Source organism: Amia ocellicauda, chromosome 2 (genome assembly GCF_036373705.1).
Source record: "Amia ocellicauda isolate fAmiCal2 chromosome 2, fAmiCal2.hap1, whole genome shotgun sequence".
In the NCBI taxonomy this organism is placed as follows: Eukaryota; Metazoa; Chordata; class Actinopteri; order Amiiformes; family Amiidae; genus Amia; species Amia ocellicauda.
Genome location: NC_089851.1, coordinates 53,820,209 through 53,846,250, shown reverse-complemented (window position 1 = coordinate 53,846,250; position 26,042 = coordinate 53,820,209). Strand labels below are relative to the sequence as shown.

The 26,042-nt window shown below is 50.9% G+C and overlaps 17 non-coding genes across 17 annotated transcripts; all 17 read left to right on the top strand.

Annotated features, from left to right (window-relative positions):
- Nucleotides 1–125: 125 nt before the first annotated feature.
- Nucleotides 126–197, top strand: trnap-ugg (transfer RNA proline (anticodon UGG)). Its single transcript has one exon. It is a non-coding gene; the product is annotated as a tRNA-Pro (tRNA).
- A 4,064-nt stretch (nucleotides 198–4,261) lies between these two features.
- trnap-ugg (transfer RNA proline (anticodon UGG)) lies at nucleotides 4,262–4,333 on the top strand. The gene has a single exon. It is a non-coding gene; the product is annotated as a tRNA-Pro (tRNA).
- A 506-nt stretch (nucleotides 4,334–4,839) lies between these two features.
- Nucleotides 4,840–4,911, top strand: trnap-ugg (transfer RNA proline (anticodon UGG)). The gene has a single exon. It is a non-coding gene; the product is annotated as a tRNA-Pro (tRNA).
- A 2,282-nt stretch (nucleotides 4,912–7,193) lies between these two features.
- Nucleotides 7,194–7,265, top strand: trnap-ugg (transfer RNA proline (anticodon UGG)). Its single transcript has one exon. It is a non-coding gene; the product is annotated as a tRNA-Pro (tRNA).
- A 1,680-nt stretch (nucleotides 7,266–8,945) lies between these two features.
- On the top strand, nucleotides 8,946–9,017 carry trnap-ugg (transfer RNA proline (anticodon UGG)). The gene has a single exon. It is a non-coding gene; the product is annotated as a tRNA-Pro (tRNA).
- Nucleotides 9,018–10,113: 1,096 nt separating this feature from the next.
- Nucleotides 10,114–10,185, top strand: trnap-ugg (transfer RNA proline (anticodon UGG)). Its single transcript has one exon. It is a non-coding gene; the product is annotated as a tRNA-Pro (tRNA).
- A 1,096-nt stretch (nucleotides 10,186–11,281) lies between these two features.
- trnap-ugg (transfer RNA proline (anticodon UGG)) lies at nucleotides 11,282–11,353 on the top strand. The gene has a single exon. It is a non-coding gene; the product is annotated as a tRNA-Pro (tRNA).
- A 1,090-nt stretch (nucleotides 11,354–12,443) lies between these two features.
- trnap-ugg (transfer RNA proline (anticodon UGG)) lies at nucleotides 12,444–12,515 on the top strand. Its single transcript has one exon. It is a non-coding gene; the product is annotated as a tRNA-Pro (tRNA).
- A 1,096-nt stretch (nucleotides 12,516–13,611) lies between these two features.
- trnap-ugg (transfer RNA proline (anticodon UGG)) lies at nucleotides 13,612–13,683 on the top strand. The gene has a single exon. It is a non-coding gene; the product is annotated as a tRNA-Pro (tRNA).
- A 1,096-nt stretch (nucleotides 13,684–14,779) lies between these two features.
- Nucleotides 14,780–14,851, top strand: trnap-ugg (transfer RNA proline (anticodon UGG)). The gene has a single exon. It is a non-coding gene; the product is annotated as a tRNA-Pro (tRNA).
- A 1,089-nt stretch (nucleotides 14,852–15,940) lies between these two features.
- trnap-ugg (transfer RNA proline (anticodon UGG)) lies at nucleotides 15,941–16,012 on the top strand. Its single transcript has one exon. It is a non-coding gene; the product is annotated as a tRNA-Pro (tRNA).
- Nucleotides 16,013–17,704: 1,692 nt separating this feature from the next.
- Nucleotides 17,705–17,776, top strand: trnap-ugg (transfer RNA proline (anticodon UGG)). Its single transcript has one exon. It is a non-coding gene; the product is annotated as a tRNA-Pro (tRNA).
- Nucleotides 17,777–18,872: 1,096 nt separating this feature from the next.
- trnap-ugg (transfer RNA proline (anticodon UGG)) lies at nucleotides 18,873–18,944 on the top strand. The gene has a single exon. It is a non-coding gene; the product is annotated as a tRNA-Pro (tRNA).
- A 2,273-nt stretch (nucleotides 18,945–21,217) lies between these two features.
- trnap-ugg (transfer RNA proline (anticodon UGG)) lies at nucleotides 21,218–21,289 on the top strand. The gene has a single exon. It is a non-coding gene; the product is annotated as a tRNA-Pro (tRNA).
- Nucleotides 21,290–22,969: 1,680 nt separating this feature from the next.
- On the top strand, nucleotides 22,970–23,041 carry trnap-cgg (transfer RNA proline (anticodon CGG)). Its single transcript has one exon. It is a non-coding gene; the product is annotated as a tRNA-Pro (tRNA).
- Nucleotides 23,042–23,554: 513 nt separating this feature from the next.
- Nucleotides 23,555–23,626, top strand: trnap-cgg (transfer RNA proline (anticodon CGG)). Its single transcript has one exon. It is a non-coding gene; the product is annotated as a tRNA-Pro (tRNA).
- A 2,188-nt stretch (nucleotides 23,627–25,814) lies between these two features.
- On the top strand, nucleotides 25,815–25,886 carry trnap-ugg (transfer RNA proline (anticodon UGG)). Its single transcript has one exon. It is a non-coding gene; the product is annotated as a tRNA-Pro (tRNA).
- Nucleotides 25,887–26,042: the final 156 nt, after the last annotated feature.

Here is a 26,042-nt window from a genome sequence, read left to right as displayed (position 1 = left end):
ACCATTCTGGAAAGACACGTCAGCGCTACAGTCCATGCTATCAGTCAGTGAGCGTAGGTCTCCCGGTCTGCCCCAAAGCAGTTATGCGCTTGCCCAGCAGAAACTGCGACACTGTCAGATAACTTGGCTCGTTGGTCTAGGGGTATGATTCTCGCTTTGGGTGCGAGAGGTCCCGGGATCAACTCCCAGACGAGCCTGCTTGGCCCTGCTTTGCATTCTCTGAAGCATTCGTTTGTTCTCTCTTGATGCTTGGCTTCTGGGCTCCTCTGCACCAGGGAGGTCTTTCAACCTCAGATACTGTTGGCTGTGTAGCTGATGGGAAATCAGACTGTCATCTGTGTGTTTTGTTTTCTTTAAAGAAAATGTGTATTTTACAAGTTCGTTGTTGTTGTTGAGGAGGAGGAGGACATGTAGTGTGTTGTTGAGGAGGAGGAGGACGAAATGTGGTTTGCCGGCTTGTTATGGAGACCTTTGCTGAACGTGTACTCCTGAGCTGCACCAAAGGAGAGGCATTCTTTTCAGTTGTTTGCGGGCCTGCTGAACCATGCTCTCAGTGCTGTCTCACTGGGGATACAGTTACCGTTCTGGAAAGACACGTCAGCGCTACAGTCCATGCTATCAGTCAGTGAGCGTAGGTCTCCCGGTCTGCCCCAAAGCAGTTACGCGCTTGCCCAGCAGAAACTGCGACACCCTCCGTTAACTTGGCTCGTTGGTCTAGGGGTATGATTCTTGCTGAGGGTGTGAGAGGCCCTGGGTTCAACTCCAGGACGAGCCCACTTGGCCCTACTTTGCAGTCACCGAAGTGTTTGTTCGTTTGCTCTTGAAGGCTGGCTTCTGGGCTCCTCTGCACAAGGGAGGGCTATCGACCTCAGATACTGTTGCCCGTATAGCTGATGGGAAATCGGGCTGTCATCTGTGTGTTTTGTTTTCTTTACTGAAAATGTGTTTTTTACAAGTTCGTTGTTGTTGTTGTTGTTGTTGTTGAGGAGGAGGTGGAGGACATGTAGTGTGTTGTTGAGGAGGAGGAGGACGAAATGTGGTTTGCCGGCTTGTTATGGAGACCTTTGCTGAACGTGTACTCCTGAGCTGCACCAAAGGAGAGGCATTCTTTTCAGTTGTTTGCGGGCCTGCTGAACCATGCTCTCAGTGCTGTCTCACTGGGGATGGCGTTACCATTCTGGAAAGACACGTCAGCGCTACAGTCCATGCTATCAGTCAGTGAGCGTAGGTCTCCCGGTCTGCCCCAAAGCAGTTACGCGCTTGCCCAGCAGAAACTGCGACACCCTCCGTTAACTTGGCTCGTTGGTCTAGGGGTATGATTCTTGCTGAGGGTGTGAGAGGCCCTGGGTTCAACTCCAGGACGAGCCCACTTGGCCCCACTTTGCAGTCACCGAAGTGTTTGTTCGTTTGCTCTTGAAGGCTGGCTTCTGGGCTCCTCTGCACAAGGGAGGGCTATCGACCTCAGATACTGTTGCCTGTAAAGCTGATGGGAAATCAGACTGTCATCTGTGTGTTTTGTTTTCTTTAAAGAAAATGTGTTTTTTACAAGTTCGTTGTTGTTGTTGTTGTTGTTGAGGAGGAGGTGGAGGACATGTAGTGTGTTGTTGAGGAGGAGGAGGACGAAATGTGGTTTGCCGGCTTGTTATGGAGACCTTTGCTGAACGTGTACTCCTGAGCTGCACCAATGGAGAGGCATTCTTTTCAGTTGTTTGCGGGCCTGCTGAACCATGCTCTCAGTGCTGTCTCACTGGGGATACGGTTACCGTTCTGGAAAGACACTTCAGCGCTACAGTCCATGCTATCAGTCAGTGAGCGTAGGTCTCCCGGTCTGCCCCAAAGCAGTTACGCGCTTGCCCAGCAGAAACTGCGACACCCTCCGTTAACTTGGCTCGTTGGTCTAGGGGTATGATTCTTGCTGAGGGTGTGAGAGGCCCTGGGTTCAACTCCAGGATGAGCCCACTTGGCCCCACTTTGCAGTCACCGAAGTGTTTGTTCGTTTGCTCTTGAAGGCTGGCTTCTGGGCTCCTCTGCACAAGGGAGGGCTATCGACCTCAGATACTGTTGCCTGTATAGCTGATGGGAAATCAGACTGTCATCCGTGTGTTTTGTTTTCTTTAAAGAAAATGTGTTTTTTACAAGTTCGTTGTTGTTGTTGTTGTTGTTGTTGAGGAGGAGGTGGAGGACATGTAGTGTGTTGTTGAGGAGGAGGAGGACGAAATGTGGTTTGCCGGCTTGTTATGGAGACCTTTGCTGAACGTGTACTCCTGAGCTGCACCAAAGGAGAGGCATTCTTTTCAGTTGTTTGCGGGCCTGCTGAACCATGCTCTCAGTGCTGTCTCACTGGGGATGGCGTTACCATTCTGGAAAGACACGTCAGCGCTACAGTCCATGCTATCAGTCAGTGAGCGTAGGTCTCCCGGTCTGCCCCAAAGCAGTTACGCGCTTGCCCAGCAGAAACTGCGACACCCTCCGTTAACTTGGCTCGTTGGTCTAGGGGTATGATTCTTGCTGAGGGTGTGAGAGGCCCTGGGTTCAACTCCAGGACGAGCCCACTTGGCCCCACTTTGCAGTCACCGAAGTGTTTGTTCGTTTGCTCTTGAAGGCTGGCTTCTGGGCTCCTCTGCACAAGGGAGGGCTATCGACCTCAGATACTGTTGCCTGTATAGCTGATGGGAAATCAGACTGTCATCTGTGTGTTTTGTTTTCTTTAAAGAAAATGTGTTTTTTACAAGTTCGTTGTTGTTGTTGTTGTTGTTGAGGAGGAGGAGGAGGACATGTAGTGTGTTGTTGAGGAGGAGGAGGACGAAATGTGGTTTGCCGGCTTGTTATGGAGACCTTTGCTGAACGTGTACTCCTGAGCTGCACCAAAGGAGAGGCATTCTTTTCAGTTGTTTGCGGGCCTGCTGAACCATGCTCTCAGTGCTGTCTCACTGGGGATACGGTTACCGTTCTGGAAAGACACTTCAGCGCTACAGTCCATGCTATCAGTCAGTGTGCGTAGGTCTCCCGGTCTGCCCCAAAGCAGATACGCGCTTGCCCAGCAGAAACTGCGACACCCTCCGTTAACTTGGCTCGTTGATCTTGGGGTATGATTCTTGCTGAGGGTGTGAGAGGCCCTGGGTTCAACTCCAGGACGAGCCCACTTGGCCCCACTTTGTAGTCACCGAAGTGTTTGTTCGTTTGCTCTTGAAGGCTGGCTTCTGGGCTCCTCTGCACAAGGGAGGGCTATCGACCTCAGATACTGTTGGCTGTATAGCTGATGGGAAATCAGACTGTCATCTGTGTGTTTTGTTTTCTTTAAAGAAAATGTGTTTTTTACAAGTTCGTTGTTGTTGTTGTTGTTGTTGTTGTTGAGGAGGAGGAGGAGGAGGACATGTAGTGTGTTGTTGAGGAGGAGGAGGACGAAATGTGGTTTGCCGGCTTGTTATGGAGACCTTTGCTGAACGTGTACTCCTGAGCTGCACCAAAGGAGAGGCATTCTTTTCAGTTGTTTGCGGGCCTGCTGAACCATGCTCTCAGTGCTGTCTCACTGGGGATACGGTTACCGTTCTGGAAAGACACTTCAGCGCTACAGTCCATGCTATCAGTCAGTGAGCGTAGGTCTCCCGGTCTGCCCCAAAGCAGTTACGCGCTTGCCCAGCAGAAACTGCGACACCCTCCGTTAACTTGGCTCGTTGGTCTAGGGGTATGATTCTTGCTGAGGGTGTGAGAGGCCCTGGGTTCAACTCCAGGACGAGCCCACTTGGCCCTACTTTGCAGTCACCGAAGTGTTTGTTCGTTTGCTCTTGAAGGCTGGCTTCTGGGCTCCTCTGCACAAGGGAGGGCTATTGACCTCAGATACTGTTGCCCGTATAGCTGATGGGAAATCAGACTGTCATCTGTGTGTTTTGTTTTCTTTAAAGAAAATGTGTTTTTTACAAGTTCGTTGTTGTTGTTGTTGTTGTTGTTGAGGAGGAGGTGGAGGACATGTAGTGTGTTGTTGAGGAGGAGGAGGACGAAATGTGGTTTGCCGGCTTGTTATGGAGACCTTTGCTGAACGTGTACTCCTGAGCTGCACCAAAGGAGAGGCATTCTTTTCAGTTGTTTGCGGGCCTGCTGAACCATGCTCTCAGTGCTGTCTCACTGGGGATGGCGTTACCATTCTGGAAAGACACGTCAGCGCTACAGTCCATGCTATCAGTCAGTGAGCGTAGGTCTCCCGGTCTGCCCCAAAGCAGTTACGCGCTTGCCCAGCAGAAACTGTGACACTGTCAGATAACTTGGCTCGTTGGTCTAGGGGTATGATTCTCGCTTTGGGTGCGAGAGGTCCCGGGTTCAACTCCCGGACGAGCCCGCTTGGCCCTGCTTTGCATTCTCTGAAGCATTCGTTTGTTCTCTCTCAATGCTTGGCTTCTGGGCTCCTCTGCACCAGGGAGGTCTTTCAACCTCAGATACTGTTGGCTGTGTAGCTGATGGGAAATTAGACTGTCATCTGTGTGTTTTGTTTTCTTTAAAGAAAATGTGTATTTTACAAGTTCGTTGTTGTTGTTGAGGAGGAGGAGGACATGTAGTGTGTTGTTGAGGAGGAGGAGGACGAAATGTGGTTTGCCGGCTTGTTATGGAGACCTTTGCTGAACGTGTACTCCTGAGCTGCACCAAAGGAGAGGCATTCTTTTCAGTTGTTTGCGGGCCTGCTGAACAATGCTCTCAGTGCTGTCTCACTGGGGATGGCGTTACCATTCTGGAAAGACACGTCAGCGCTACAGTCCATGCTATCAGTCAGTGAGCGTAGGTCTCCCGGTCTGCCCCAAAGCAGTTACGCGCTTGCCCAGCAGAAACTGTGACACTGTCAGATAACTTGGCTCGTTGGTCTAGGGGTATGATTCTCGCTTTGGGTGCGAGAGGTCCCGGGTTCAATTCCCGGACGAGCCCGCTTGGCCCTGCTTTGCATTCTCTGAAGCATTCGTTTGCTCTCTCTCGATGCTTGGCTTCTGGGCTCCTCTGCACCAGGGAGGTCTTACAACCTCAGATACTGTTGGCTGTGTAGCTGATGGGAAATCAGACTGTCATCTGTGTGTTTTGTTTTCTTTAAAGAAAATGTGTATTTTACAAGTTCGTTGTTGTTGTTGAGGAGGAGGAGGACATGTAGTGTGTTGTTGAGGAGGAGGAGGACGAAATGTGGTTTGCCGGCTTGTTATGGAGACCTTTGCTGAACGTGTACTCCTGAGCTGCACCAAAGGAGAGGCATTCTTTTCAGTTGTTTGCGGGCCTGCTGAACCATGCTCTCAGTGCTGTCTCACTGGGGATACGGTTACCGTTCTGGAAAGACACTTCAGCGCTACAGTCCATGCTATCAGTCAGTGAGCGTAGGTCTCCCGGTCTGCCCCAAAGCAGTTACGCGCTTGCCCAGCAGAAACTGCGACACCCTCCGTTAACTTGGCTCGTTGGTCTAGGGGTATGATTCTTGCTGAGGGTGTGAGAGGCCCTGGGTTCAACTCCAGGATGAGCCCACTTGGCCCCACTTTGCAGTCACCGAAGTGTTTGTTCGTTTGCTCTTGAAGGCTGGCTTCTGGGCTCCTCTGCACAAGGGAGGGCTATCGACCTCAGATACTGTTGCCTGTATAGCTGATGGGAAATCAGACTGTCATCCGTGTGTTTTGTTTTCTTTAAAGAAAATGTGTTTTTTACAAGTTCGTTGTTGTTGTTGTTGTTGTTGTTGAGGAGGAGGTGGAGGACATGTAGTGTGTTGTTGAGGAGGAGGAGGACGAAATGTGGTTTGCCGGCTTGTTATGGAGACCTTTGCTGAACGTGTACTCCTGAGCTGCACCAAAGGAGAGGCATTCTTTTCAGTTGTTTGCGGGCCTGCTGAACCATGCTCTCAGTGCTGTCTCACTGGGGATACGGTTACCGTTCTGGAAAGACACTTCAGCGCTACAGTCCATGCTATCAGTCAGTGAGCGTAGGTCTCCCGGTCTGCCCCAAAGCAGTTACGCGCTTGCCCAGCAGAAACTGCGACACCCTCCGTTAACTTGGCTCGTTGGTCTAGGGGTATGATTCTTGCTGAGGGTGTGAGAGGCCCTGGGTTCAACTCCAGGATGAGCCCACTTGGCCCCACTTTGCAGTCACCGAAGTGTTTGTTCGTTTGCTCTTGAAGGCTGGCTTCTGGGCTCCTCTGCACAAGGGAGGGCTATCGACCTCAGATACTGTTGCCTGTATAGCTGATGGGAAATCAGACTGTCATCCGTGTGTTTTGTTTTCTTTAAAGAAAATGTGTTTTTTACAAGTTCGTTGTTGTTGTTGTTGTTGTTGTTGAGGAGGAGGTGGAGGACATGTAGTGTGTTGTTGAGGAGGAGGAGGACGAAATGTGGTTTGCCGGCTTGTTATGGAGACCTTTGCTGAACGTGTACTCCTGAGCTGCACCAAAGGAGAGGCATTCTTTTCAGTTGTTTGCGGGCCTGCTGAACCATGCTCTCAGTGCTGTCTCACTGGGGATGGCGTTACCATTCTGGAAAGACACGTCAGCGCTACAGTCCATGCTATCAGTCAGTGAGCGTAGGTCTCCCGGTCTGCCCCAAAGCAGTTACGCGCTTGCCCAGCAGAAACTGCGACACCCTCCGTTAACTTGGCTCGTTGGTCTAGGGGTATGATTCTTGCTGAGGGTGTGAGAGGCCCTGGGTTCAACTCCAGGACGAGCCCACTTGGCCCCACTTTGCAGTCACCGAAGTGTTTGTTCGTTTGCTCTTGAAGGCTGGCTTCTGGGCTCCTCTGCACAAGGGAGGGCTATCGACCTCAGATACTGTTGCCTGTATAGCTGATGGGAAATCAGACTGTCATCTGTGTGTTTTGTTTTCTTTAAAGAAAATGTGTTTTTTACAAGTTCGTTGTTGTTGTTGTTGTTGTTGAGGAGGAGGAGGAGGACATGTAGTGTGTTGTTGAGGAGGCGGAGGACGAAATGTGGTTTGCCGGCTTGTTATGGAGACCTTTGCTGAACGTGTACTCCTGAGCTGCACCAAAGGAGAGGCATTCTTTTCAGTTGTTTGCGGGCCTGCTGAACCATGCTCTCAGTGCTGTCTCACTGGGGATGGCGTTACCATTCTGGAAAGACACGTCAGCGCTACAGTCCATGCTATCAGTCAGTGAGCGTAGGTCTCCCGGTCTGCCCCAAAGCAGTTACGCGCTTGCCCAGCAGAAACTGCGACACCCTCCGTTAACTTGGCTCGTTGGTCTAGGGGTATGATTCTCGCTTTGGGTGCGAGAGGTCCCGGGTTCAACTCCCGGACGAGCCCACTCGGCCCTGCTTTGCATTCTCTGAAGCATTCGTTTGCTCTCTCTCGATGCTTGGCTTCTGGGCTCCTCTGCACCAGGGAGGTCTTTCAACCTCAGATACTGTTGCCTGTATAGCTGATGGGAAATCAGACTGTCATCTGTGTGTTTTGTTTTCTTTAAAGAAAATGTGTATTTTACAAGTTCGTTGTTGTTGTTGAGGAGGAGGAGGACATGTAGTGTGTTGTTGAGGAGGCGGAGGACGAAATGTGGTTTGCCGGCTTGTTATGGAGACCTTTGCTGAACGTGTACTCCTGAGCTGCACCAAAGGAGAGGCATTCTTTTCAGTTGTTTGCGGGCCTGCTGAACCATGCTCTCAGTGCTGTCTCACTGGGGATGGCGTTACCATTCTGGAAAGACACGTCAGCGCTACAGTCCATGCTATCAGTCAGTGAGCGTAGGTCTCCCGGTCTGCCCCAAAGCAGTTACGCGCTTGCCCAGCAGAAACTGCGACACCCTCCGTTAACTTGGCTCGTTGGTCTAGGGGTATGATTCTTGCTGAGGGTGTGAGAGGCCCTGGGTTCAACTCCAGGATGAGCCCACTTGGCCCCACTTTGCAGTCACCGAAGTGTTTGTTCGTTTGCTCTTGAAGGCTGGCTTCTGGGCTCCTCTGCACAAGGGAGGGCTATCGACCTCAGATACTGTTGCCTGTATAGCTGATGGGAAATCAGACTGTCATCTGTGTGTTTTGTTTTCTTTAAAGAAAATGTGTATTTTACAAGTTCGTTGTTGTTGTTGAGGAGGAGGAGGACATGTAGTGTGTTGTTGAGGAGGAGGAGGACGAAATGTGGTTTGCCGGCTTGTTATGGAGACCTTTGCTGAACGTGTACTCCTGAGCTGCACCAAAGGAGAGGCATTCTTTTCAGTTGTTTGCGGGCCTGCTGAACCATGCTCTCAGTGCTGTCTCACTGGGGATACGGTTACCGTTCTGGAAAGACACTTCAGCGCTACAGTCCATGCTATCAGTCAGTGAGCGTAGGTCTCCCGGTCTGCCCCAAAGCAGTTACGCGCTTGCCCAGCAGAAACTGCGACACCCTCCGTTAACTTGGCTCGTTGGTCTAGGGGTATGATTCTTGCTGAGGGTGTGAGAGGCCCTGGGTTCAACTCCAGGACGAGCCCACTTGGCCCCACTTTGCAGTCACCGAAGTGTTTGTTCGTTTGCTCTTGAAGGCTGGCTTCTGGGCTCCTCTGCACAAGGGAGGGCTATCGACCTCAGATACTGTTGCCTGTATAGCTGATGGGAAATCAGACTGTCATCTGTGTGTTTTGTTTTCTTTAAAGAAAATGTGTTTTTTACAAGTTCGTTGTTGTTGTTGTTGTTGTTGTTGTTGAGGAGGAGGAGGAGGACATGTAGTGTGTTGTTGAGGAGGAGGAGGACGAAATGTGGTTTGCCGGCTTGTTATGGAGACCTTTGCTGAACGTGTACTCCTGAGCTGCACCAAAGGAGAGGCATTCTTTTCAGTTGTTTGCGGGCCTGCTGAACAATGCTCTCAGTGCTGTCTCACTGGGGATGGCGTTACCATTCTGGAAAGACACGTCAGCGCTACAGTCCATGCTATCAGTCAGTGAGCGTAGGTCTCCCGGTCTGCCCCAAAGCAGTTACGCGCTTGCCCAGCAGAAACTGTGACACTGTCAGATAACTTGGCTCGTTGGTCTAGGGGTATGATTCTCGCTTTGGGTGCGAGAGGTCCCGGGTTCAACTCCCGGACGAGCCCGCTTGGCCCTGCTTTGCATTCTCTGAAGCATTCGTTTGCTCTCTCTCGATGCTTGGCTTCTGGGCTCCTCTGCACCAGGGAGGTCTTTCAACCTCAGATACTGTTGGCTGTGTAGCTGATGGGAAATCAGACTGTCATCTGTGTGTTTTGTTTTCTTTAAAGAAAATGTGTATTTTACAAGTTCGTTGTTGTTGTTGAGGAGGAGGAGGACATGTAGTGTGTTGTTGAGGAGGAGGAGGACGAAATGTGGTTTGCCGGCTTGTTATGGAGACCTTTGCTGAACGTGTACTCCTGAGCTGCACCAAAGGAGAGGCATTCTTTTCAGTTGTTTGCGGGCCTGCTGAACCATGCTCTCAGTGCTGTCTCACTGGGGATGGCGTTACCATTCTGGAAAGACACGTCAGCGCTACAGTCCATGCTATCAGTCAGTGAGCGTAGGTCTCCCGGTCTGCCCCAAAGCAGTTACGCGCTTGCCCAGCAGAAACTGCGACACCCTCCGTTAACTTGGCTCGTTGGTCTAGGGGTATGATTCTTGCTGAGGGTGTGAGAGGCCCTGGGTTCAACTCCAGGATGAGCCCACTTGGCCCCACTTTGCAGTCACCGAAGTGTTTGTTCGTTTGCTCTTGAAGGCTGGCTTCTGGGCTTCTCTGCACAAGGGAGGGCTATCGACCTCAGATACTGTTGCCTGTATAGCTGATGGGAAATCAGACTGTCATCTGTGTGTTTTGTTTTCTTTAAAGAAAATGTGTTTTTTACAAGTTCGTTGTTGTTGTTGTTGTTGTTGAGGAGGAGGAGGAGGACATGTAGTGTGTTGTTGAGGAGGAGGAGGACGAAATGTGGTTTGCCGGCTTGTTATGGAGACCTTTGCTGAACGTGTACTCCTGAGCTGCACCAAAGGAGAGGCATTCTTTTCAGTTGTTTGCGGGCCTGCTGAACAATGCTCTCAGTGCTGTCTCACTGGGGATGGCGTTACCATTCTGGAAAGACACGTCAGCGCTACAGTCCATGCTATCAGTCAGTGAGCGTAGGTCTCCCGGTCTGCCCCAAAGCAGTTACGCGCTTGCCCAGCAGAAACTGTGACACTGTCAGATAACTTGGCTCGTTGGTCTAGGGGTATGATTCTTGCTTTGGGTGCGAGAGGTCCCGGGTTCAACTCCCGGACGAGCCCGCTTGGCCCTGCTTTGCATTCTCTGAAGCATTCGTTTGCTCTCTCTCGATGCTTGGCTTCTGGGCTCCTCTGCACCAGGGAGGTCTTTCAACCTCAGATACTGTTGGCTGTGTAGCTGATGGGAAATCAGACTGTCATCTGTGTGTTTTGTTTTCTTTAAAGAAAATGTGTATTTTACAAGTTCGTTGTTGTTGTTGAGGAGGACATGTAGTGTGTTGTTGAGGAGGAGGAGGACGAAATGTGGTTTGCCGGCTTGTTATGGAGACCTTTGCTGAACGTGTACTCCTGAGCTGCACCAAAGGAGAGGCATTCTTTTCAGTTGTTTGCGGGCCTGCTGAACCATGCTCTCAGTGCTGTCTCACTGGGGATACGGTTACCGTTCTGGAAAGACACTTCAGCGCTACAGTCCATGCTATCAGTCAGTGAGCGTAGGTCTCCCGGTCTGCCCCAAAGCAGTTACGCGCTTGCCCAGCAGAAACTGCGACACCCTCCGTTAACTTGGCTCGTTGGTCTAGGGGTATGATTCTTGCTGAGGGTGTGAGAGGCCCTGGGTTCAACTCCAGGATGAGCCCACTTGGCCCCACTTTGCAGTCACCGAAGTGTTTGTTCGTTTGCCCTTGAAGGCTGGCTTCTGGGCTCCTCTGCACAAGGGAGGGCTATCGACCTCAGATACTGTTGCCCGTATAGCTGATGGGAAATCAGACTGTCATCTGTGTGTTTTGTTTTCTTTAAAGAAAATGTGTTTTTTACAAGTTCGTTGTTGTTGTTGTTGTTGTTGTTGTTGAGGAGGAGGAGGAGGACATGTAGTGTGTTGTTGAGGAGGAGGAGGACGAAATGTGGTTTGCCGGCTTGTTATGGAGACCTTTGCTGAACGTGTACTCCTGAGCTGCACCAAAGGAGAGGCATTCTTTTCAGTTGTTTGCGGGCCTGCTGAACCATGCTCTCAGTGCTGTCTCACTGGGGATGGCGTTACCATTCTGGAAAGACACGTCAGCGCTACAGTCCATGCTATCAGTCAGTGAGCGTAGGTCTCCCGGTCTGCCCCAAAGCAGTTACGCGCTTGCCCAGCAGAAACTGTCACACTGTCAGATAACTTGGCTCGTTGGTCTAGGGGTATGATTCTTGCTTTGGGTGCGAGAGGTCCCGGGTTCAACTCCCGGACGAGCCCGCTTGGCCCTGCTTTGCATTCTCTGAAGCATTCGTTTGCTCTCTCTCGATGCTTGGCTTCTGGGCTCCTCTGCACCAGGGAGGTCTTTCAACCTCAGATACTGTTGGCTGTGTAGCTGATGGGAAATCAGACTGTCATCTGTGTGTTTTGTTTTCTTTAAAGAAAATGTGTATTTTACAAGTTCGTTGTTGTTGTTGAGGAGGACATGTAGTGTGTTGTTGAGGAGGAGGAGGACGAAATGTGGTTTGCCGGCTTGTTATGGAGACCTTTGCTGAACGTGTACTCCTGAGCTGCACCAAAGGAGAGGCATTCTTTTCAGTTGTTTGCGGGCCTGCTGAACCATGCTCTCAGTGCTGTCTCACTGGGGATACGGTTACCGTTCTGGAAAGACACTTCAGCGCTACAGTCCATGCTATCAGTCAGTGAGCGTAGGTCTCCCGGTCTGCCCCAAAGCAGTTACGCGCTTGCCCAGCAGAAACTGCGACACCCTCCGTTAACTTGGCTCGTTGGTCTAGGGGTATGATTCTTGCTGAGGGTGTGAGAGGCCCTGGGTTCAACACCAGGATGAGCCCACTTGGCCCCACTTTGCAGTCACCGAAGTGTTTGTTCATTTGCTCTTGAAGGCTGGCTTCTGGGCTCCTCTGCACAAGGGAGGGCTATCGACCTCAGATACTGTTGCCTGTATAGCTGATGGGAAATCAGACTGTCATCTGTGTGTTTTGTTTTCTTTAAAGAAAATGTGTTTTTTACAAGTTCGTTGTTGTTGTTGTTGTTGTTGAGGAGGAGGAGGAGGACATGTAGTGTGTTGTTGAGGAGGAGGAGGACGAAATGTGGTTTGCCGGCTTGTTATGGAGACCTTTGTTGAACCTGTACACCTGAGCTGCACCAAAGGAGAGGCATTCTTTTCAGTTGTTTGCGGGCCTGCTGAACCATGCTCTCAGTGCTGTCTCACTGGGGATACGGTTACCATTCTGGAAAGACACGTCAGCGCTACAGTCCATGCTATCAGTCAGTGAGCGTAGGTCTCCCGGTCTGCCCCAAAGCAGTTACGCGCTTGCCCAGCAGAAACTGTGACACTGTCAGATAACTTGGCTCGTTGGTCTAGGGGTATGATTCTCGCTTTGGGTGCGAGAGGTCCCGGGTTCAACTCCCGGACGAGCCCGCTTGGCCCTGCTTTGCATTCTCTGAAGCATTCGTTTGCTCTCTCTCGATGCTTGGCTTCTGGGCTCCTCTGCACCAGGGAGGTCTTTCAACCTCAGATACTGTTGGCTGTGTAGCTGATGGGAAATCAGACTGTCATCTGTGTGTTTTGTTTTCTTTAAAGAAAATGTGTATTTTACAAGTTCGTTGTTGTTGTTGAGGAGGAGGAGGACATGTAGTGTGTTGTTGAGGAGGAGGAGGACGAAATGTGGTTTGCCGGCTTGTTATGGAGACCTTTGCTGAACGTGTACTCCTGAGCTGCACCAAAGGAGAGGCATTCTTTTCAGTTGTTTGCGGGCCTGCTGAACCATGCTCTCAGTGCTGTCTCACTGGGGATGGCGTTACCATTCTGGAAAGACACGTCAGCGCTACAGTCCATGCTATCAGTCAGTGAGCGTAGGTCTCCCGGTCTGCCCCAAAGCAGTTACGCGCTTGCCCAGCAGAAACTGCGACACCCTCCGTTAACTTGGCTCGTTGGTCTAGGGGTATGATTCTTGCTGAGGGTGTGAGAGGCCCTGGGTTCAACTCCAGGATGAGCCCACTTGGCCCCACTTTGCAGTCACCGAAGTGTTTGTTCGTTTGCTCTTGAAGGCTGGCTTCTGGGCTTCTCTGCACAAGGGAGGGCTATCGACCTCAGATACTGTTGCCTGTATAGCTGATGGGAAATCAGACTGTCATCTGTGTGTTTTGTTTTCTTTAAAGAAAATGTGTTTTTTACAAGTTCGTTGTTGTTGTTGTTGTTGTTGAGGAGGAGGAGGAGGACATGTAGTGTGTTGTTGAGGAGGAGGAGGACGAAATGTGGTTTGCCGGCTTGTTATGGAGACCTTTGCTGAACGTGTACTCCTGAGCTGCACCAAAGGAGAGGCATTCTTTTCAGTTGTTTGCGGGCCTGCTGAACAATGCTCTCAGTGCTGTCTCACTGGGGATGGCGTTACCATTCTGGAAAGACACGTCAGCGCTACAGTCCATGCTATCAGTCAGTGAGCGTAGGTCTCCCGGTCTGCCCCAAAGCAGTTACGCGCTTGCCCAGCAGAAACTGTGACACTGTCAGATAACTTGGCTCGTTGGTCTAGGGGTATGATTCTTGCTTTGGGTGCGAGAGGTCCCGGGTTCAACTCCCGGACGAGCCCGCTTGGCCCTGCTTTGCATTCTCTGAAGCATTCGTTTGCTCTCTCTCGATGCTTGGCTTCTGGGCTCCTCTGCACCAGGGAGGTCTTTCAACCTCAGATACTGTTGGCTGTGTAGCTGATGGGAAATCAGACTGTCATCTGTGTGTTTTGTTTTCTTTAAAGAAAATGTGTATTTTACAAGTTCGTTGTTGTTGTTGAGGAGGACATGTAGTGTGTTGTTGAGGAGGAGGAGGACGAAATGTGGTTTGCCGGCTTGTTATGGAGACCTTTGCTGAACGTGTACTCCTGAGCTGCACCAAAGGAGAGGCATTCTTTTCAGTTGTTTGCGGGCCTGCTGAACCATGCTCTCAGTGCTGTCTCACTGGGGATACGGTTACCGTTCTGGAAAGACACTTCAGCGCTACAGTCCATGCTATCAGTCAGTGAGCGTAGGTCTCCCGGTCTGCCCCAAAGCAGTTACGCGCTTGCCCAGCAGAAACTGCGACACCCTCCGTTAACTTGGCTCGTTGGTCTAGGGGTATGATTCTTGCTGAGGGTGTGAGAGGCCCTGGGTTCAACTCCAGGATGAGCCCACTTGGCCCCACTTTGCAGTCACCGAAGTGTTTGTTCGTTTGCCCTTGAAGGCTGGCTTCTGGGCTCCTCTGCACAAGGGAGGGCTATCGACCTCAGATACTGTTGCCCGTATAGCTGATGGGAAATCAGACTGTCATCTGTGTGTTTTGTTTTCTTTAAAGAAAATGTGTTTTTTACAAGTTCGTTGTTGTTGTTGTTGTTGTTGTTGTTGAGGAGGAGGAGGAGGACATGTAGTGTGTTGTTGAGGAGGAGGAGGACGAAATGTGGTTTGCCGGCTTGTTATGGAGACCTTTGCTGAACGTGTACTCCTGAGCTGCACCAAAGGAGAGGCATTCTTTTCAGTTGTTTGCGGGCCTGCTGAACCATGCTCTCAGTGCTGTCTCACTGGGGATGGCGTTACCATTCTGGAAAGACACGTCAGCGCTACAGTCCATGCTATCAGTCAGTGAGCGTAGGTCTCCCGGTCTGCCCCAAAGCAGTTACGCGCTTGCCCAGCAGAAACTGTCACACTGTCAGATAACTTGGCTCGTTGGTCTAGGGGTATGATTCTTGCTTTGGGTGCGAGAGGTCCCGGGTTCAACTCCCGGACGAGCCCGCTTGGCCCTGCTTTGCATTCTCTGAAGCATTCGTTTGCTCTCTCTCGATGCTTGGCTTCTGGGCTCCTCTGCACCAGGGAGGTCTTTCAACCTCAGATACTGTTGGCTGTGTAGCTGATGGGAAATCAGACTGTCATCTGTGTGTTTTGTTTTCTTTAAAGAAAATGTGTATTTTACAAGTTCGTTGTTGTTGTTGAGGAGGACATGTAGTGTGTTGTTGAGGAGGAGGAGGACGAAATGTGGTTTGCCGGCTTGTTATGGAGACCTTTGCTGAACGTGTACTCCTGAGCTGCACCAAAGGAGAGGCATTCTTTTCAGTTGTTTGCGGGCCTGCTGAACCATGCTCTCAGTGCTGTCTCACTGGGGATACGGTTACCGTTCTGGAAAGACACTTCAGCGCTACAGTCCATGCTATCAGTCAGTGAGCGTAGGTCTCCCGGTCTGCCCCAAAGCAGTTACGCGCTTGCCCAGCAGAAACTGCGACACCCTCCGTTAACTTGGCTCGTTGGTCTAGGGGTATGATTCTTGCTGAGGGTGTGAGAGGCCCTGGGTTCAACTCCAGGATGAGCCCACTTGGCCCCACTTTGCAGTCACCGAAGTGTTTGTTCATTTGCTCTTGAAGGCTGGCTTCTGGGCTCCTCTGCACAAGGGAGGGCTATCGACCTCAGATACTGTTGCCTGTATAGCTGATGGGAAATCAGACTGTCATCTGTGTGTTTTGTTTTCTTTAAAGAAAATGTGTTTTTTACAAGTTCGTTGTTGTTGTTGTTGTTGTTGAGGAGGAGGAGGAGGACATGTAGTGTGTTGTTGAGGAGGAGGAGGACGAAATGTGGTTTGCCGGCTTGTTATGGAGACCTTTGTTGAACCTGTACACCTGAGCTGCACCAAAGGAGAGGCATTCTTTTCAGTTGTTTGCGGGCCTGCTGAACCATGCTCTCAGTGCTGTCTCACTGGGGATACGGTTACCATTCTGGAAAGACACGTCAGCGCTACAGTCCATGCTATCAGTCAGTGAGCGTAGGTCTCCCGGTCTGCCCCAAGCAGTTACACGCTTGCCCAGCAGAAACTGCAACACTGTCTGTTAACTTGGCTCGTTGGTCTAGGGGTATGATTCTCGCTTTGGGTGCGAGAGGTCCCGGGTTCAACTCCCGGACGAGCCCGCTTGGCCCTGCTTTGCATTCTCTGAAGCATTCGTTTGCTCTCTCTCGATGCTTGGCTTCTGGGCTCCTCTGCACCAGGGAGGTCTTTCAACCTCAGATACTGTTGGCTGTGTAGCTGATGGGAAATCAGACTGTCATCTGTGTGTTTTGTTTTCTTTAAAGAAAATGTGTATTTTACAAGTTCGTTGTTGTTGTTGAGGAGGAGGAGGACATGTAGTGTGTTGTTGAGGAGGAGGAGGACGAAATGTGGTTTGCCGGCTTGTTATGGAGACCTTTGCTGAACGTGTACTCCTGAGCTGCACCAAAGGAGAGGCATTCTTTTCAGTTGTTTGCGGGCCTGCTGAACCATGCTCTCAGTGCTGTCTCACTGGGGATACGGTTACCGTTCTGGAAAGACACTTCAGCGCTACAGTCCATGCTATCAGTCAGTGAGCGTAGGTCTCCCGGTCTGCCCCAAAGCAGTTACGCGCTTGCCCAGCAGAAACTGCGACACCCTCCGTTAACTTGGCTCGTTGGTCTAGGGGTATGATTCTTGCTGAGGGTGTGAGAGGCCCTGGGTTCAACTCCAGGACGAGCCCACTTGGCCCCACTTTGCAGTCACCGAAGTGTTTGTTCGTTTGCTCTTGAAGGCTGGCTTCTGGGCTCCTCTGCACAAGGGAGGGCTATCGACCTCAGATACTGTTGCCCGTATAGCTGATGGGAAATCAGACTGTCATCCGTGTGTTTTGTTTTCTTTAAAGAAAATGTGTTTTTTACAAGTTCGTTGTTGTTGTTGTTGTTGTTGTTGTTGAGGAGGAGGTGGAGGACATGTAGTGTGTTGTTGAGGAGGAGGAGGACGAAATGTGGTTTGCCGGCTTGTTATGGAGACCTTTGCTGAACGTGTACTCCTGAGCTGCACCAAAGGAGAGGCATTCTTTTCAGTTGTTTGCGGGCCTGCTGAACCATGCTCTCAGTGCTGTCTCACTGGGGATACGGTTACCGTTCTGGAAAGACACTTCAGCGCTACAGTCCATGCTATCAGTCAGTGAGCGTAGGTCTCCCGGTCTGCCCCAAAGCAGTTACGCGCTTGCCCAGCAGAAACTGCGACACCCTCCGTTAACTTGGCTCGTTGGTCTAGGGGTATGATTCTTGCTGAGGGTGTGAGAGGCCCTGGGTTCAACTCCAGGATGAGCCCACTTGGCCCCACTTTGCAGTCACCGAAGTGTTTGTTCGTTTGCTCTTGAAGGCTGGCTTCTGGGCTCCTCTGCACAAGGGAGGGCTATCGACCTCAGATACTGTTGCCTGTATAGCTGATGGGAAATCAGACTGTCATCTGTGTGTTTTGTTTTCTTTAAAGAAAATGTGTTTTTTACAAGTTCGTTGTTGTTGTTGTTGTTGTTGAGGAGGAGGAGGAGGACATGTAGTGTGTTGTTGAGGAGGAGGAGGACGAAATGTGGTTTGCCGGCTTGTTATGGAGACCTTTGCTGAACGTGTACTCCTGAGCTGCACCAAAGGAGAGGCATTCTTTTCAGTTGTTTGCGGGCCTGCTGAACAATGCTCTCAGTGCTGTCTCACTGGGGATGGCGTTACCATTCTGGAAAGACACGTCAGCGCTACAGTCCATGCTATCAGTCAGTGAGCGTAGGTCTCCCGGTCTGCCCCAAAGCAGTTACGCGCTTGCCCAGCAGAAACTGTGACACTGTCAGATAACTTGGCTCGTTGGTCTAGGGGTATGATTCTCGCTTTGGGTGCGAGAGGTCCCGGGTTCAACTCCCGGACGAGCCCGCTTGGCCCTGCTTTGCATTCTCTGAAGCATTCGTTTGCTCTCTCTCGATGCTTGGCTTCTGGGCTCCTCTGCACCAGGGAGGTCTTTCAACCTCAGATACTGTTGGCTGTGTAGCTGATGGGAAATCAGACTGTCATCTGTGTGTTTTGTTTTCTTTAAAGAAAATGTGTATTTTACAAGTTCGTTGTTGTTGTTGAGGAGGAGGAGGACATGTAGTGTGTTGTTGAGGAGGAGGAGGACGAAATGTGGTTTGCCGGCTTGTTATGGAGACCTTTGCTGAACGTGTACTCCTGAGCTGCACCAAAGGAGAGGCATTCTTTTCAGTTGTTTGCGGGCCTGCTGAACCATGCTCTCAGTGCTGTCTCACTGGGGATACGGTTACCGTTCTGGAAAGACACTTCAGCGCTACAGTCCATGCTATCAGTCAGTGAGCGTAGGTCTCCCGGTCTGCCCCAAAGCAGTTACGCGCTTGCCCAGCAGAAACTGCGACACCCTCCGTTAACTTGGCTCGTTGGTCTAGGGGTATGATTCTTGCTGAGGGTGTGAGAGGCCCTGGGTTCAACTCCAGGATGAGCCCACTTGGCCCCACTTTGCAGTCACCGAAGTGTTTGTTCGTTTGCTCTTGAAGGCTGGCTTCTGGGCTCCTCTGCACAAGGGAGGGCTATCGACCTCAGATACTGTTGCCTGTATAGCTGATGGGAAATCAGACTGTCATCTGTGTGTTTTGTTTTCTTTAAAGAAAATGTGTTTTTTACAAGTTCGTTGTTGTTGTTGTTGTTGTTGAGGAGGAGGAGGAGGACATGTAGTGTGTTGTTGAGGAGGAGGAGGACGAAATGTGGTTTGCCGGCTTGTTATGGAGACCTTTGCTGAACGTGTACTCCTGAGCTGCACCAAAGGAGAGGCATTCTTTTCAGTTGTTTGCGGGCCTGCTGAACAATGCTCTCAGTGCTGTCTCACTGGGGATGGCGTTACCATTCTGGAAAGACACGTCAGCGCTACAGTCCATGCTATCAGTCAGTGAGCGTAGGTCTCCCGGTCTGCCCCAAAGCAGTTACGCGCTTGCCCAGCAGAAACTGTGACACTGTCAGATAACTTGGCTCGTTGGTCTAGGGGTATGATTCTCGCTTTGGGTGCGAGAGGTCCCGGGTTCAACTCCCGGACGAGCCCGCTTGGCCCTGCTTTGCATTCTCTGAAGCATTCGTTTGCTCTCTCTCGATGCTTGGCTTCTGGGCTCCTCTGCACCAGGGAGGTCTTTCAACCTCAGATACTGTTGGCTGTGTAGCTGATGGGAAATCAGACTGTCATCTGTGTGTTTTGTTTTCTTTAAAGAAAATGTGTATTTTACAAGTTCGTTGTTGTTGTTGAGGAGGAGGAGGACATGTAGTGTGTTGTTGAGGAGGAGGAGGACGAAATGTGGTTTGCCGGCTTGTTATGGAGACCTTTGCTGAACGTGTACTCCTGAGCTGCACCAAAGGAGAGGCATTCTTTTCAGTTGTTTGCGGGCCTGCTGAACCATGCTCTCAGTGCTGTCTCACTGGGGATGGCGTTACCATTCTGGAAAGACACTTCAGCGCAACAGTCCATGCTATCAGTCAGTGAGCGTAGGTCTCCCGGTCTGCCCCAAAGCAGTTACGCGCTTGCCCAGCAGAAACTGCGACACCCTCCGTTAACTTGGCTCGTTGGTCTAGGGGTATGATTCTTGCTGAGGGTGTGAGAGGCCCTGGGTTCAACTCCAGGATGAGCCCACTTGGCCCCACTTTGCAGTCACCGAAGTGTTTGTTCGTTTGCTCTTGAAGGCTGGCTTCTGGGCTCCTCTGCACAAGGGAGGGCTATCGACCTCAGATACTGTTGCCTGTATAGCTGATGGGAAATCAGACTGTCATCTGTGTGTTTTGTTTTCTTTAAAGAAAATGTGTTTTTTACAAGTTCGTTGTTGTTGTTGTTGTTGTTGAGGAGGAGGAGGAGGACATGTAGTGTGTTGTTGAGGAGGAGGAGGACGAAATGTGGTTTGCCGGCTTGTTATGGAGACCTTTGCTGAACGTGTACTCCTGAGCTGCACCAAAGGAGAGGCATTCTTTTCAGTTGTTTGCGGGCCTGCTGAACAATGCTCTCAGTGCTGTCTCACTGGGGATGGCGTTACCATTCTGGAAAGACACTTCAGCGCAACAGTCCATGCTATCAGTCAGTGAGCGTAGGTCTCCCGGTCTGCCCCAAAGCAGTTACGCGCTTGCCCAGCAGAAACTGCGACACCCTCCGTTAACTTGGCTCGTTGGTCTAGGGGTATGATTCTTGCTGAGGGTGTGAGAGGCCCTGGGTTCAACTCCAGGATGAGCCCACTTGGCCCCACTTTGCAGTCACCGAAGTGTTTGTTTGTTTGCTCTTGAAGGCTGGCTTCTGGGCTCCTCTGCACAAGGGAGGGCTATCGACCTCAGATACTGTTGCCTGTATAGCTGATGGGAAATCAGACTGTCATCTGTGTGTTTTGTTTTCTTTAAAGAAAATGTGTTTTTTACAAGTTCGTTGTTGTTGTTGTTGTTGTTGAGGAGGAGGAGGAGGACATGTAGTGTGTTGTTGAGGAGGAGGAGGACGAAATGTGGTTTGCCGGCTTGTTATGGAGACCTTTGCTGAACGTGTACTCCTGAGCTGCACCAAAGGAGAGGCATTCTTTTCAGTTGTTTGCGGGCCTGCTGAACAATGCTCTCAGTGCTGTCTCACTGGGGATGGCGTTACCATTCTGGAAAGACACGTCAGCGCTACAGTCCATGCTATCAGTCAGTGAGCGTAGGTCTCCCGGTCTGCCCCAAAGCAGTTACGCGCTTGCCCAGCAGAAACTGCGACACCCTCCGTTAACTTGGCTCGTTGGTCTAGGGGTATGATTCTTGCTGAGGGTGTGAGAGGCCCTGGGTTCAACTCCAGGATGAGCCCACTTGGCCCCACTTTGCAGTCACCGAAGTGTTTGTTCGTTTGCTCTTGAAGGCTGGCTTCTGGGCTCCTCTGCACAAGGGAGGGCTATCGACCTCAGATACTGTTGCCTGTATAGCTGATGGGAAATCAGACTGTCATCTGTGTGTTTTGTTTTCTTTAAAGAAAATGTGTTTTTTACAAGTTCGTTGTTGTTGTTGTTGTTGAGGAGGAGGAGGAGGACATGTAGTGTGTTGTTGAGGAGGAGGAGGACGAAATGTGGTTTGCCGGCTTGTTATGGAGACCTTTGCTGAACGTGTACTCCTGAGCTGCACCAAAGGAGAGGCATTCTTTTCAGTTGTTTGCGGGCCTGCTGAACAATGCTCTCAGTGCTGTCTCACTGGGGATGGCGTTACCATTCTGGAAAGACACGTCAGCGCTACAGTCCATGCTATCAGTCAGTGAGCGTAGGTCTCCCGGTCTGCCCCAAAGCAGTTACGCGCTTGCCCAGCAGAAACTGCGACACTGTCAGATAACTTGGCTCGTTGGTCTAGGGGTATGATTCTCGCTTTGGGTGCGAGAGGTCCCGGGTTCAACTCCCGTACGAGCCCGCTTGGCCCTGCTTTGCATTCTCTGAAGCATTCGTTTGCTCTCTCTCGATGCTTGGCTTCTGGGCTCCTCTGCACCAGGGAGGTCTTTCAACCTCAGATACTGTTGGCTGTGTAGCTGATGGGAAATCAGACTGTCATCTGTGTGTTTTGTTTTCTTTAAAGAAAATGTGTATTTTACAAGTTCGTTGTTGTTGTTGAGGAGGACATGTAGTGTGTTGTTGAGGAGGAGGAGGACGAAATGTGGTTTGCCGGCTTGTTATGGAGACCTTTGCTGAACGTGTACTCCTGAGCTGCACCAAAGGAGAGGCATTCTTTTCAGTTGTTTGCGGGCCTGCTGAACCATGCTCTCAGTGCTGTCTCACTGGGGATGGCGTTACCATTCTGGAAAGACACGTCAGCGCTACAGTCCATGCTATCAGTCAGTGAGCGTAGGTCTCCCGGTCTGCCCCAAAGCAGTTACGCGCTTGCCCAGCAGAAACTGCGACACCCTCCGTTAACTTGGCTCGTTGGTCTAGGGGTATGATTCTTGCTGAGGGTGTGAGAGGCCCTGGGTTCAACTCCAGGACGAGCCCACTTGGCCCCACTTTGCAGTCACCGAAGTGTTTGTTCGTTTGCTCTTGAAGGCTGGCTTCTGGGCTCCTCTGCACAAGGGAGGGCTATCGACCTCAGATACTGTTGCCTGTATAGCTGATGGGAAATCAGACTGTCATCTGTGTGTTTTGTTTTCTTTAAAGAAAATGTGTTTTTTACAAGTTCGTTGTTGTTGTTGTTGTTGTTGTTGAGGAGGAGGAGGAGGACATGTAGTGTGTTGTTGAGGAGGAGGAGGACGAAATGTGGTTTGCCGGCTTGTTATGGAGACCTTTGCTGAACGTGTACTCCTGAGCTGCACCAAAGGAGAGGCATTCTTTTCAGTTGTTTGCGGGCCTGCTGAACCATGCTCTCAGTGCTGTCTCACTGGGGATGGCGTTACCATTCTGGAAAGACACGTCAGCGCTACAGTCCATGCTATCAGTCAGTGAGCGTAGGTCTCCCGGTCTGCCCCAAGCAGTTACACGCTTGCCCAGCAGAAACTGCGACACTGTCCGTTAACTTGGCTTGTTGGTCTAGGGGTTTGATTCTTGCTGAGGGTGTGAGAGGCCCTGGGTTCAACTCCAGGATGAGCCCACTTGGCCCCGCTTTGCAGTCACCGAAGTGTTTGCTCTTGAAGGCTGGCTTCTGGGCTCCTCTGCACAAGGGAGGGCTATCGACCTCAGATACTGTTAACTGTATAGCTGCTGGGAAATCAGACTGTCATCTGTGTGTTTTGTTTTCTTTAAAGAAAATGTGTTTTTTACAAGTTCGTTGTTGTTGTTGTTGTTGTTGTTGTTGTTGAGGAGGAGGAGGACATGTAGTGTGTTGTTAAAAAAGGAGGAGGACGAAATGTGGTTTGCCGGCTTGTTATGGAGACCTTTGTTGAACCTGTACACCTGAGCTGCACCAAAGGAGAGGCATTCTTTTCAGTTGTTTGCGGGCCTGCTGAACCATGCTCTCAGTGCTGTCTCACTGGGGATACGGTTACCATTCTGGAAAGACACTTCAGCGCTACAGTCCATGCTATCAGTCAGTGAGCGTAGGTCTCCCGGTCTGCCCCAAGCAGTTACACGCTTGCCCAGAAGAAACTGCGACACTGTCTGTTAACTTGGCTCGTTGGTCTAGGGGTATGATTCTCGCTTCGGGTGCGAGAGGCCCTGGGTTCAACTCCAGGACGAGCCCACTTGGCCCCGCTTTGCAGTCACCGAAGTGTTTGCTCTTGAAGGCTGGCTTCTGGGCTCCTCTGCACAAGGGAGGGCTATCGACCTCAGATACTGTTGACTGTATAGCTGCTGGGAAATCAGACTGTCATCTGTGTGTTTTGTTTTCTTTTAAGAAAATGTGTTTTTTACAAGTTCGTTGTTGTTGTTGTTGTTGTTGTTGTTGAGGAGGAGGAGGACATGTAGTGTGTTGTTAAAAAAGGAGGAGGACGAAATGTGGTTTGCCGGCTTGTTATGGAGACCTTTGTTGAACCTGTACACCTGAGCTGCACCAAAGGAGAGGCATTCTTTTCAGTTGTTTGCGGGCCTGCTGAACCATGCTCTCAGTGCTGTCTCACTGGGGATACGGTTACCATTCTGGAAAGACACTTCAGCGCTACAGTCCATGCTATCAGTCAGTGAGCGTAGGTCTCCCGGTCTGCCCCAAGCAGTTACACGCTTGCCCAGCAGAAACTGCGACACTGTCTGTTAACTTGGCTCGTTGGTCTAGGGGTATGATTCTCGCTTCGGGTGCGAGAGGTCCCGGGTTCAACTCCCGGACGAGCCCGCTTGGCCCCGCTTTGCAGTCACTGAACTGTTCGTTCGTTCTCTCTCAACGGTTGGCTTCTGGGCTCCTTTGCACCACGGAGGTCTTTAGACCTCAGATACTGTTGGCTGTGTAGGTCATGGGAAATCAGACTGTCATCTGTGTGTTTTGTTTTCTTTAAACAAAATGTGTATTTTACAAGTTCGTTGTTGTTGTTGAGGAGGAGGAGGAGCACGAAATGTGGTTTGCCGGCTTGTTATGGAGACCTTTGTTGAACCTGTACACCTGAGCTGCACCAAAGGAGAGGCATTCTTTTCAGTTGTTTGCGGGCCTGCTGAACCATGCTCTAAGTGCTGTCTCACTGGGGATGGGGTTACCGTTCTGGAAAGACTCGTCAGCGATACAGTCCATGCTATCAGTCAGTGAGCGTAGGTCTCCCGGTCTGCCCCAAGCAGTTACACGCTTGCCCAGCAGAAACTGCGACACTGTCCGTTAACTTGGCTTGTTGGTCTAGGGGTTTGATTCTTGCTGAGGGTGTGAGAGGCCCTGGGTTCAACTCCAGGACAAGCCCACTTGGCCCTGCTTTGCAGTCACCGAAGTGTTTGTTCGTTTGCTCTTGAAGGCTGGCTTCTGGGCTCCTCTGCACAAGGGAGGGCTATCGACCTCAGATACTGTTGCCTGTATAGCTGCTGGGAAATCAGACTGTCATCTGTGTGTTTTGTTTTCTTTAAAGAAAATGTGTATTTTACAAGTTCATTGTTGATGATGAGGAGGAGGACATGTAGTGTGTTGTTGAGGAGGAGGAGGACGAAATGTGGTTTGTCGGCTTGTTATGGAGACCTTTGCTGAACGTGTACTCCTGAGCTGCACCAAAGGAGAGGCATTCTTTTCAGTTGTTTGCGGGCCTGCTGAACCATGCTCTCAGTGCTGTCTCACTGGGGATACGGTTACCGTTCTGGAAAGACACTTCAGCGCTACAGTCCATGCTATCAGTCAGTGAGCGTAGGTCTCCCGGTCTGCCCCAAGCAGTTACACGCTTGCCCAGCAGAAACTGCGACACTGTCTGTTAACTTGGCTTGTTGGTCTAGGGGTATGATTCTTGCGAAGGGTGCGAGAGGTCCCGGGTTCAACTCCCGGACGAGCCCGCTTTGCAGTCACTGAACTGTTTGTTCGTTCTCTCTCGACGGTTGGCTTCTGGGTTCCTTTGCACCAGGGAGGTCTTTCAACCTCAGATACTGTTGGCTGTGTAGGTGATGGGAAATCAGACTTTCATCTGTGTGTTTTGTTTTCTTTAAAGAAAATGTGTATTTTACAAGTTCGTTGTTGTTGTTGAGGAGGAGGAGGAGCACGAAATGTGGTTTGCCGGCTTGTTATGGAGACCTTTGTTGAACCTGTACACCTGAGCTGCACCAAAGGAGAGGCATTCTTTTCAGTTGTTTGCGGGCCTGCTGAACCATGCTCTCAGTGCTGTCTCACTGGGGATGGCGTTACCATTCTGGAAAGACACTTCAGCGCTACAGTCCATGCTATCAGTCAGTGAGCGTAGGTCTCCCGGTCTGCCCCAAGCAGTTACGTGCTTGCCCAGCAGAAACTGCGACACTGTCTGTTAACTTGGCTCGTTGGTCTAGGGGTATGATTCTTGCTGAGGGTGTGAGAGGCCCTGGGTTCAACTCCAGGATGAGCCCACTTGGCCCCACTTTGCAGTCACCGAAGTGTTTGTTCGTTTGCCCTTGAAGGCTGGCTTCTGGGCTCCTCTGCACAAGGGAGGGCTATCGACCTCAGATACTGTTGCCCGTATAGCTGATGGGAAATCAGACTGTCATCTGTGTGTTTTGTTTTCTTTAAAGAAAATGTGTTTTTTACAAGTTCGTTGTTGTTGTTGTTGTTGTTGTTGTTGAGGAGGAGGAGGAGGACATGTAGTGTGTTGTTGAGGAGGAGGAGGACGAAATGTGGTTTGCCGGCTTGTTATGGAGACCTTTGCTGAACGTGTACTCCTGAGCTGCACCAAAGGAGAGGCATTCTTTTCAGTTGTTTGCGGGCCTGCTGAACCATGCTCTCAGTGCTGTCTCACTGGGGATGGCGTTACCATTCTGGAAAGACACGTCAGCGCTACAGTCCATGCTATCAGTCAGTGAGCGTAGGTCTCCCGGTCTGCCCCAAAGCAGTTACGCGCTTGCCCAGCAGAAACTGTCACACTGTCAGATAACTTGGCTCGTTGGTCTAGGGGTATGATTCTTGCTTTGGGTGCGAGAGGTCCCGGGTTCAACTCCCGGACGAGCCCGCTTGGCCCTGCTTTGCATTCTCTGAAGCATTCGTTTGCTCTCTCTCGATGCTTGGCTTCTGGGCTCCTCTGCACCAGGGAGGTCTTTCAACCTCAGATACTGTTGGCTGTGTAGCTGATGGGAAATCAGACTGTCATCTGTGTGTTTTGTTTTCT